Genomic DNA, 11,926 nt, shown 5'->3' with positions numbered 1-11,926 from the left:
ATATACTGATGGGAAATGTCAACGTACTCTAGTATGTCTAGTTGGGAATTGTCTACATGTGCACGTGGGGATGGATAAGATAGGGTACATGTCAAGTATGCTTTCCAATTTTATGAAAGGTTTAATAAGTTAATTAACATTAGTCAAGAAGAGGAAGATGATGATATAGCCAGTTTGTTACTAAATCAAAGTATGTTTTCTTGATTTCATAAGACTAAATGAGTTTAATCTTTGGATTTACTGAGATATTATTGAAGGAACTCTAAATAGAGAACCAGTGATCGGAAGCGGATTGTTCCAAATTTCATTGAGAAATAATACAAACAATTACAGTCTTAAAAGAATAGATTATGCATATTCAATAAATTATAGCATGCTTCTTTGATTGAATAAACAAGGGATAGAATATGCAAACATTTGAAGAACCCTTTCTTCAAGTATCCCTCAATCGTTCAGCAACTCGTTCAACAACACGAACTCGAACGCAACAATTAGAACACGATCTCAATGAAAAACTGGATGAACTTCGATCACAATCGAGTTCAACTTGATCCTCGACCCTCGAACGGAACAAGAACACTACCATAAGAGTTCTTGGTATTCTGGTGTGAGAATCCAAGAGTTGTGGGCTCAGTATGACTTTGGATAGAGGAATGAAGGAGGTAAACGATTGAGTATGAGACAGAGGAAGGAAGTCTTTCGCATACACTTGATACTCGATCGTGTAGAAGAAGAAGCCTATCGTATAGACTTGCTACCCGATCGTGTAGAAGAAGAAGTCTATCGTATAGACTTATTACTCGACCATGTAGTAATGAGTAACTATCATATAGTAAACTCGATACTTGATCGTTTAGGCTATGAGATGCTATCATTTAGTAAAACTCTTTTACACGATAGTCTTTTTTTTGTGAGACCGATTCAATGAATCATCAACCTTATGTGTTTTGGAAAACCATTTTTCTTTTTATCTCACAGTTACCATAACCGTGCATAACCTCCCACTCAAGTTGGTTATTAAAAAAAAAGAATAATTAATTATCATATAATTAATACATTATAAATAAATATAATAATCAACTTATCATATTATATTTATAACCTATAGTTTTAATATTTCATCACATGAAACACATAAACCATAGTTCTTTTTCTATTTTATGGTATTTAATATAAATCATATTTATATTAATTCCTCCAATTAATAATGAATCAAATACATCATATCAATTATATCACATATAATTAAATCAATTTAGTTATGTCATATATAATCAAATTTCCTCTTGTTAATTTGAACACTTCAAACTAATCCAAAATTTGATTCTCAACTTGAACCCATTGAGCTACCAAGGGGACCTTATGAACCTGTAGCTTGAAACTCCAACGGTACGTGAATAACTGACTAAAGTCTTTAATTCACGAGATCCACCATCCGTTAACTGTTGGCCATTCCACTAAAGACCGACAGTTGCACTCTTTGCACTACAGATATATTATTGTGTCCATTGGATATAACCAATCAATAGTGCGATGACCCTTCACAAATCGCTCACAAGTACAGCTGGGCCAATTTATCGTTTTGTCCCTGTAGTTACATCTAACTTCTTAAGCACCACTGATTCCTCTAATGAATAATAAGTCATAGTTCTACTATGACTGAGTCCTCTCTTCCCAAGAGAGGATGCGGCCACTATGTTCAAGATCCAGAAGCAATCATTAAGGGATAAATTTATCTACTTATCCCTGTTTCAGGGAAAGAGTGAATTCCGTCTTGTGTAGCTGAGTTCCCAGCTCCTCAATCAAACGAATCCCCAAAATGGTAGGCTTATTGAGTCGATAATCTGATCACTCTCACCCATACAAATCAAAAGACTGCCTTCATGAGTAAAAGTTCCAAACTCACTCAGGATTAAGGTCATGTCACCTATGGTCATCCTAGTGAAATGTAAGTCTCAATTCTGAACGACGTTATATAAAGAGATTAATTATTTCGTGGTTCGGTCTTATACAAACTCTTTGTATAGGATACCCCCGCTCGCATGTCTCCACATGAATGGTCAGGATCAGACCATTTATAGCACTTTACAACACTTGTAACATCTATAAAATGGGTCATATCCGTAGCGTCACCAGGATAAGGTATCCCTTTTTTATCTTTATACTACAGACCATTTAGGTTATTACTTAAGGCATGATCCACTTGTATGTCTCCACATACATGCTTAAGTTACACAAAATAACCTTGGATCTTAGTTTATTGGATTGAGTAAAAGCTTATAAAATAACATTTATTTTATTAATAACAATATGTTTATAGAGTGTTTACAAACTATGAGACTACTAGGACAACTAGGACACCAATTCCAACAATTATGTTATGCTATTCTCATGTTTTAATATGAATGTTTTATAAGTATGGTCTTCATCGTCAAGAAGAGGAAACTGATGAATGAAAGTTTTCTAAAAGGCTAAGTTTTTTTTTCCTGGTTTGGGTGAAAATTTATGATCTTAACCTCTGGCCTTATTGAGGTGTTTTAATATGATTTTTCTGAGTTAAAATGGAAACTATGTATGAGTGCTCTATGGTTAAACTATTAAAGGTTAAAAAGTATTATTATTTTTTAAACTAAATTTGGCCCTATAATATTATTTTGACTATCACCTAACTTATTTGTAGTATGAAAAATAAGCAAATTTCACATAAAAATTTTATATTATTGAATGTGTATATGATCTTGAAAAGAAAAATGTTAATTGATGGTTTATGGTTGTTATATAATTTAGCATATGGTGAAGAAATCTAGAAATTCTTGAAATTATGTGCTTAAATGGTTAGTCATTGTTTGAATATAGAGATGCTGAATTTTTTTGGCATAATTTTCCCATGATCAAAACTGTTAATCAGTTAGTAGATAATTCACATCATAATCAAATTGTTAGTACTTCAAGCAACGATCAAATGTCTGAACCCCTTTTTCCTGCATCGAATAGCATACATGAATTTGAGCCTAATAGAAGTAAAAGACAAATGATTGACCTGATTTTCTGACTACCTTGTTGAATATTCAGATAAAATAGACAATCAATTTGCTTCCATGTACTTAATAGATGAGGATCCAAAAATCTATCAAGAAGCTTTAAGCTTAGTAGATTCTAATTTTTGGAAAGAAGTAATTAGGAGTAGATTGGATTCCTTAGTTATGAATCAAACATAGGAATTAGTGGAACTACCTAAAAGAAATAAATCCATTAGGTTTAAATGGATCTTTAGGAAGAAAATGAGACCAGATGGTATGATAGATAAGTTTAAGGCTAAACTAGTGGTTATGGCATACACACAAAAGCAAGGAATATACTATTTAGATATTTACTCACATGTGACTAAAATAGCCACTATCATAACATTGATAGCCTATGCAACAATAAGTACCGTGAAGGTTTTATTGTTGCTTGTCAAGAAGATAAGGTCTGTAAACTCACAAAATCTCTTTATGATTTAATACAAGTTCCTAAACAATTGTATGCAAAATTTAACAATACTTTAGCGAACAATGATTTTAATGTAAACTATTATGATGCAAGTGTTTACTTAGAGTTGTTTGGAATTGATTATTTGTTTCTATATCGATGATATGTTGATCTTTCATACAAACATGGATTTAATAAATGACATTAAGTTATTTACATCCTCACAATTTGAAATGAAAGATTTAGGTGAGATTGACGTGATACTTGGTGTCAAGATAAGAAAATGAAAATTTATTTTTCTTTATGTTAGTCAGATTATATTGAAGAATTGCTAAAGAGAATTTGACAGCTTTAATGTTACACTTGTAAGAACACACTATAATCCTAGTACGAGTCTAAGAAGAATAAGGGAAAAAATGTCTTTCAATTTGAATATGAAAAAATTATTGGTAGAGTTATGTTTTTAATGAACTATACTACACCTATATATGCTAGAGTAGATTGAGAAGACATACATAATCCTAATAAAGATCATTTGATAGCTCTTCAACGTTTGCTAAGGTACCTCAGAGGTACAATGGATTTTTGTTTGCATCTCAACAATTTTCTTGTAGTTTTAGAAGGATATTTTGATGTGAACTGGGTAATAGATAACAACAAGTAAGTTACACTAGCGGATACATGTTTCTACTAGGTGGAGAAGTTATTTCATGAAAATTAACTAAACAAACCTGTATAGTACGATCCACCATGGAGTCAGTGTTTATAGCACTTGAGCTAGCTAGACAAGAAGTAGCGTGGTTAATAAGTTTACTAAGAGACGTGCCACTGTAGGGGGCTTTTGTACTAGTGTCTCTACATTATGATTCATAAGTTGTTATAGATATTGTCAAGAACAATGTGTATAATGGAGAAAAGTGGCATATTCGTCTGAGATATGGAGTTGTAAAACAACTGTTGAAGAAGAGAATTATCTCGTTGGAGTATGTGAGATCTGAGAGGAACTTAGCAGGTCCTCTCAACAAAGGCCTAACTGAAGGATCCAATTAAGGGTCCTTGAGCGAAAGAGATGGATTGTCCCAATTCCCAAAATTTTACAGTGAACAGAATGATATTATGCATTTACCAACAATTAATTACAACATGTAATTAATGAAATTACAGAAAAATAATATAAGGTTTGGAACCCTTATCTTTGAAGACCAAATCTTCACGAAAAAATCTCTCGATCTCCAAATTGGGCACCACCATGATGGAAACCTTGGTATTCTTTGGGATGAGAATCCAGGAGGAGTGGACTCTGACTATTTTGGATTTATGAGAGGGAAACGAGATTGAAAGAGGAGAGGAAGAACAAACAGAAAACTACAGAGAGCACTACAGTTTGTTTTTCAGAAGAAAAAAAAGAATGACGGCTACACCTCCACTCCTGCACGTTGTGTAGAGAATAATGGGAGGGAGTTACCACTCCCTCCCTAAAACTATTAATTATATATATATATATATATTTATTTATTTATTTAATAAAAAAATATTAAAATTAACAAAATTAATTTTAATAAAAAAACTTTAATATATATATAACTACTTTATCATATAATATATATTAAACTATATGTTATATCAAATATAACATATAACTTAGTTCAATATTGTATCCAATACAATATAATCTATGGTTTAATTCTCTCAACAATGATATTTAATATAAGTCCCATTTATATTAAGTTTAATTATATGAATCCAATTCACATAATTAATATTTGAATTATATTCAAATATTTAATTTCTCTCAATTAAAATACTTAATATTAAAATGTATCAGATACATTATATTAACTATATCGTATATAATTAATTCGCTCAATTAATTTGAACAATTCAAATTAATCCTAAAAATGATTCTCATTAAATCTCGTTGAGCTACTGAGGGGACCTCATGGACCTGTAGCTTGAAGCTCCAACGGTACGTGAATAATTAATTAAACTATTTAATTAAATTATTAATCATCCGTTAACTGTCAAACACTCTACTAAAGACCGACAGCTGCACTCTTCGCACTACAGATATATTTTTGTGTCCATTGGATATAACTAATCAATAGTATAATGACCCATCAGAAATTGGTCGTAAGTACAGCTGAGGCCAAAATTACCGTTTTTCCCCTGTAGTTACATCTAACTTCTTAAGTACCATTGATCCCTCTAATGAATAATAAACCATAGTCTAATTATGACCAAACCCCTCTCGGGTCAGGAGAGGGTGTGGCACCACATTGTTCAAGTCTTGGAATCAACCCTTAAGGGAGCAATTTATCTACTTACCTCGACGTTGGGGAATGAGTGAATTCTTTCTTGTGTTGGTTGTATTCCCAGCTCCCCAATCAAACGAATCCCCAAAATGGTAGGCTTGTTGATGTTAGAGTTAAACAACCAGCGGAAATATCAAGGATCCATAAGCATTCTAATTCACTAATTTTGGCAAAAACTAAAGTATGTTGTTCATAAAAATGGGTTTTCAGAACATACCTTTAAAGAACTCTTCAAGAAAATCGTTGTTCAGCTGCTATCTTCACTTGATGTCAATGTGAACCACCTCAAAACCTTCCCTTCTATGCTCTTGGAGCTTTAGACAGAGTTGTGGGACTTAAGAACAACTTGTAGATGTGAAAAAATAAGGGAAGCTCACAACAACAAGTTGAAGAAGACAACTTCTTCTTCACCACGATTTTTCTCTCAAATTTTTTTATTCCTCTCCCTTCTCCAACAACTCCAAACTTCTTTATATATCAAGATGAACATGCAAAGAGATGAAGTACATGACTTGCAACTCATGCGTAGAGAATCAAGGTAGAGAAGATCATGGTTTGTGTGTGAGCATAAAAGATGATGATAATGGAAAATACTCTTTTTCCATTATGTGCCATGCAAAAAAGATTTTTCCATTTCATTTTTAAAATACAAAATGACTTTTAAATCATTTTAATTTAAAATTTGATTTTCTTAAATTAATTTCATAAATCAATTTAAAAAATTAATTAATTTAATATCAAATATTAAATTAATTTTTGCACAATAATCATCTTTATATATTTAAATCATATTTAAATATTTATTCTCTTGTTCCGTTTAATTTGAACGTTTCAAATTAATTTCTCAAGCTACCCTAAAGTGTACCCATTTATGAGCTAGTAGGGGGACCTCGCGGACCTACAGATCATGGGCTCCAACGATCCGAGATTAATCGGCTAAACTCCTTAGACCGATCTAACCCCCATTTGTTAACTAATGGGTGATTCCACTAAAGCCCATAGCTGAACTCCCCTCACTGTAGATATATTTTGTCCATTCGATATTACCATGATTAGTAAGTTAACCCTTCACAGGTTGCTCGTAATAACGGCTAGGTCGAATCTCTGTTTTACCCCCGAAATTACCTCTTATTCCTTAAGTTCCACTAATCCCCTAATGAACAATTGATTTATGATCCAATCAACAAATCGAATCCCTCTCAGGCCAATGAGAGGGTGAGGCCTCTTATTCAATACCAAGAATCAGCACTTGAAGGGAACGACCTCTCTACTAACCTTAATCGGTTAGGAGTGAATTCCCTCTCGTACCCTATGTTTCCAGCTATTCATCCGGTCTTATCTCCAAAATGGTAAGCTTATTGAGCAGAGGCAATTGGTATACTCTCACCATTTGCAGATCAAAGGATAATCTCGAACAAATAGGAGTTCATAGTTAGCTCAGGATTAAGTTTAGGTTACCTAGGTCATCGCTTTGAAATTGTCAGTCTTAAACAGTAAACAATGTTATAAAGTAAGAGTGACAGGTTTCGTCGTCCGATCTTGCACAAAACTCATTTGCACAGGACACCCCCACTTCTCATGTCTCAATATGCACGAATTAAGATCACTTTGTATGTAGTACTTTACAATACTTTGTAACAACTACAGAGTAGGCCGCATCCAATAGTGTTACCAGAATAAGGTACCTAACCTTATTCATATACTATAGATCATTTTGACTATTTACTTGAATCTGATCTACTTGTATGTCTCAACATAAAGTTTAAGTACTCATATAATAGTCAAGGGACAGGGGTTTATTGGATTTCTAAAAAAAATATATTCAACAACAACTTTACTGAATTCTCAGAATAAGTTCTAATGTTTACAAACCACGAGTTTTAGGACATAAAACCCAACAAACTCCCACTTGGACTAAAACTCCAGTGGCAACTTATATATATCCGATATAGAAGACTGAGTTTCTGAGTTTTATAGAGAAATACAATAAACTAGGGCATCCCATACCTATAGTTTTTGCCATTTAGTATCTCATACCTGATATTTCTCCCACTTTCCCTAGGTTATTAACCTCTGGTATTTCTAATCTTACTAGAAGATTCTCAAACATTTTAGCCAAGAGAATCATTATAAACATATTAATATACAAATAGGTTTCTAATGGAGAATTCATCTTTTACTCAATAATGTCTAGGAAACACATTTTCCTCCTACTACATTGAGGTACTCTCAACTCTTTGATTAAGATGGTCTGACCTGCCTTAACAACTCTTGACAGTCAGAATTAGAAATCTTAAATTCATTATACTTTAATCTTAGCCATTTAAATATCTGAATATTTGCTGATGGCTATTAACAATTTGATTCTTAACAAAAGTTGCTAGAACAAACATAATTTTTGAAAATGAACATTTCATTTATACAATCTGTTCTATACAAGTTTTAACAATTAAAAACAAGTAGCAACTTCTCCCACTGGATGAGCTGAGCAAATAGTCCTAGGGTCAAGTTAGCCTGGTTACCTTTTCTTTGCTCTTTTCTCGACAAGATATTGTGGGTAGTGTTTCCTCCAGTATCCTTCATCGTTGCAGTGGAAACATTTCCCTTTCTCTGCAGCGGTTTTCTTACCAGCAGGCTTTTTTCCTTTCCCTTTTTCTTTCTTCGCTGGAATACTCTTAGTCTGCGAAGATGAGGCAACTTCAGGCTTGGAGGACATTCCTCACTTCTTGGCAGTAGTAACATTTACTTTTGGCACCAGACCCTTTTGTTCTCAACATTATCTAGTAAGCCTATAGCTCATTCAGCAGAGTAGTCAAATTTTATTCATTAATGCATTCAGAATTGCAGAAAACTCTTTAGAAGAGATTCTAGAATAAACCAACTTGACTTCTCTTGTTCATGACAACACCGTTTACTTCTGCCACATTAAAGTGGACCATCATGTCCAGGACATGTTCATGAACATTGGTCCCTTCTTTCATGCGACTGTTGTAAACGTATTTGATAACATCATGTCTCAGGGTAAAGGACGGCTGTCTAAATATCCCTCTTAGAGATTCCATAATCTCTTTGGCAGTGTTCATACCCTCGTGTTTTTTGGCCAAAACGTTAGACTGGCTGGCGAGGATATAAGCACGGGCTTTATCATTAGCCCTGATTCATTTATCAAACGCTTCCCAAACAGTTCAGTTAGTATTTGAGCTAGGAATAGGAGGACATTCCTCTGTTAAGACAAATCTCAAATCGTCTATCGTGAGTATTGTATCCAAATTTGATTTCCAGTTTACATAATTGTCCCCAATCAATTTGTCTGAAGCCAACAATTGTATAATAGAACTCGTCATTATGAAATTATAAAAAAAATTTATAAGTGAATTGCTTTTAAATCCAATCAAGTTTTAGCAAAGTGATAATGTACCCATAATCATTATTTTTGCAATAATACTTAAGTGATTTAGAATAAATGATACCGTGGGGCAGTCAAGAATTCCTTCATAAAAGCAAGACAATTCTTGACCGAATACTATCTCCAGAATAACTCATATTCAAATAGTCCTTTAATTATCATTTTTAGTCAAGATCATTACTAACACTTAATAAGTCTTGTAAGTGTAAACCCGCCATTTTCAGATTTTATAGAACGATATGAGTATGCCTCCGAAATAGAAGACAATACCCAAGACGAAACTATAAGACCCTATTCATTTTACTGAAGCCTGGGTTATTCCGAATCCTATGTTAGAACCCTCCTTAGGGATCACTGCGGTTAACGATTAGCTAGTGTCGTATGAAAAACGACAGCAGGCGCAACATAAGAATCTCACGGTTCAGACTAATGGAGGAGAACGTAGGAAAATGTTGACACATTTTCTTCACCCATTTACTATGAAATACTTCTCTCATTCACCTTGTTATTGACCCATGCAAATACTTTCTGTATGGAGTAGTCGAGGTAAAATTGATAAGAAACCGAGCATGGATCTCACGGTATGAACTTTTGAGGACGTGAGAGCTAATAACTTTTATTCTCCCACTGAAGTGTTCTAAATGTTTGGGTATATTTATACTTAGGTTAGACGGCTAATTTCATACAACTTAAGTCTAAGTAGTTTATCCAAATATAACTCTTATAATTGGATTTAACCTACAATGTCTAGGTGATAAACCATTTTATTACCTCACATCGCTCACAAATGCTCATAAAACTGGTTACCAATGCTTAATTATTCGGCTATATTCCCCAAGTAGGAGGTGTTCCATAGACCGTCAACTTAAATACCCCCAGCCTTTGATAGGATTATATACCGATTGAGTTTGTAACCAGAGTTTTACAAATTTAACGACCTATTTTAACTATTAAAACAAGCGGTTAACCTAAGTGAGCATGCAACTGTTCTTTGTTATGGATTTTAAACGTCTAACCAATTTTATAACAGCTTACAAAATTTAGACATGCTTAACATCCATGACAAACAACGAAGGTATCTAATATAACTATTATATTAAACATAACCCTAACATGCATACTATATATCATAACAATTATAACATATTGTCAATGCATGTAACATGCTTCCTACGGTGGGGTTTTAAATCTACATGACATACTCTATGCATATACATGAATTTATTTAATTATCACATACATCTCATGCATAAACAATTAAATACTAACTGTTATGGTTTTCGTTTTGGCATAAACAAGAAAATAGATAGCTAACTATTATAAATAACTTCATAATCGTCTTTGAATCGCTCCAAATCAAACCCAAAACATCTTGAACCGGGCTGGACGAGTCTGAATTGGACCAACAAAGCCTGAACCAGACCAACCACAACCATTTGAGGCTGAACCGGATTGAACCTTGAGTAAACCGATCGAACTGGTTGCTCTCGGTTCAACCTCAATATGCTACTAAGATCGATCGTGTAGTGCCTGGAGGTAATCGTCTAGTGTCGTCGCCTTTGGTTGAAAGGAAGAACACGATCGCATAGTTTTTGCTGGAAGCTAGACGATCGTTTAGCTCTATCGCATAGGACTAGATGATAGTTTAGTTCCATCGCAGTGTAATTGTTTAGCTCCATTACATAGTACTAAATGATCTCGCTGATCTCGCTCTAAGCGATTGCATAGCACCATCGCCCAACGTATTCAAGTCATCGTTTAGTATCCGCCATAGCTAAACAATCGTATAGCTCCATCGTATAGAACATCATTGCATCGTATAGCATTTATCTACACGATCGCTTAGCTCTGCGACCAAACAAACGCTCAGTGCTATCGTGTAGCATTTCATCGCATTGTTTAGTGATGACATGCAGAAATGCATCATTTAGGCCTTTTATCTAGAATTATGAGGACTGTTAAGCATAATATGGGGCAATTATGTTAGGAATTCATGAGAAAACGAGCTTGCGGCGTTCAACATTGAGAATCTCGGCTAACCCATCATTATGCATTATTATGCGTGCAATTGTCTATTTTTGTAGCTAACGTAGGAAATGGACGCAAATGCGGAAGCTGGACTACCACATAGACGACCTCATGCGGAGAAACTCTCCATTGCAAAGGCGAACGCAGTTCGATCAACGCATGGGTGTTGCGGAAATCAGCCGCATGCGTCCATCACATAAGAGTTGCGATCGTCAAGCGATTGCGGTCATCGTGTAGAAGTTGTAGTATTAAGCGAATGCAGTCACTACATGATTATGGCTACACGATAGCGCATAATAGAGGGATCAACGCAAGGTTTGTGGAATGAACGCATCAACACATACCTTGGAAAAATCAAAAGATGATGTTGACATTTCACTTACCACGCCATTAGCAGCAAAGATTCAGAAAAGGACTAACACACCGCGAATGTCAGAATCAGAGCAGTCCATTAATGCTGTCGATGATCCAAGCTCTATATAAAGAAGCCGATGAGCAGAATTTCAACAGATCCAAGGATTTTGCCTAAGGTTCGTCTTAGGGCGGATCCAGGGTTATCCCTGCGATCCATAATAATGCGTGAGAAGGAAGCTTGAGAGTTCTTCATCTCCCTCATCCATTTTGAGTGACGACCGGAGCCTTTGATCGGAGCTAGATCTCGGGAAAGTTAGCTCCACTGCCCATCCGTGGCACCACCGGCAGCCTTGAC

This window comes from Benincasa hispida, chromosome 12 (genome assembly GCF_027475165.1).
Source record: "Benincasa hispida cultivar pf3 chromosome 12, pf3_genome.v1.1, whole genome shotgun sequence".
Taxonomy (NCBI): Eukaryota; Viridiplantae; Streptophyta; class Magnoliopsida; order Cucurbitales; family Cucurbitaceae; genus Benincasa; species Benincasa hispida.
The sequence above is the reverse complement of the archived record's forward strand: the minus strand, read 5'-3'. Positions refer to the sequence as shown.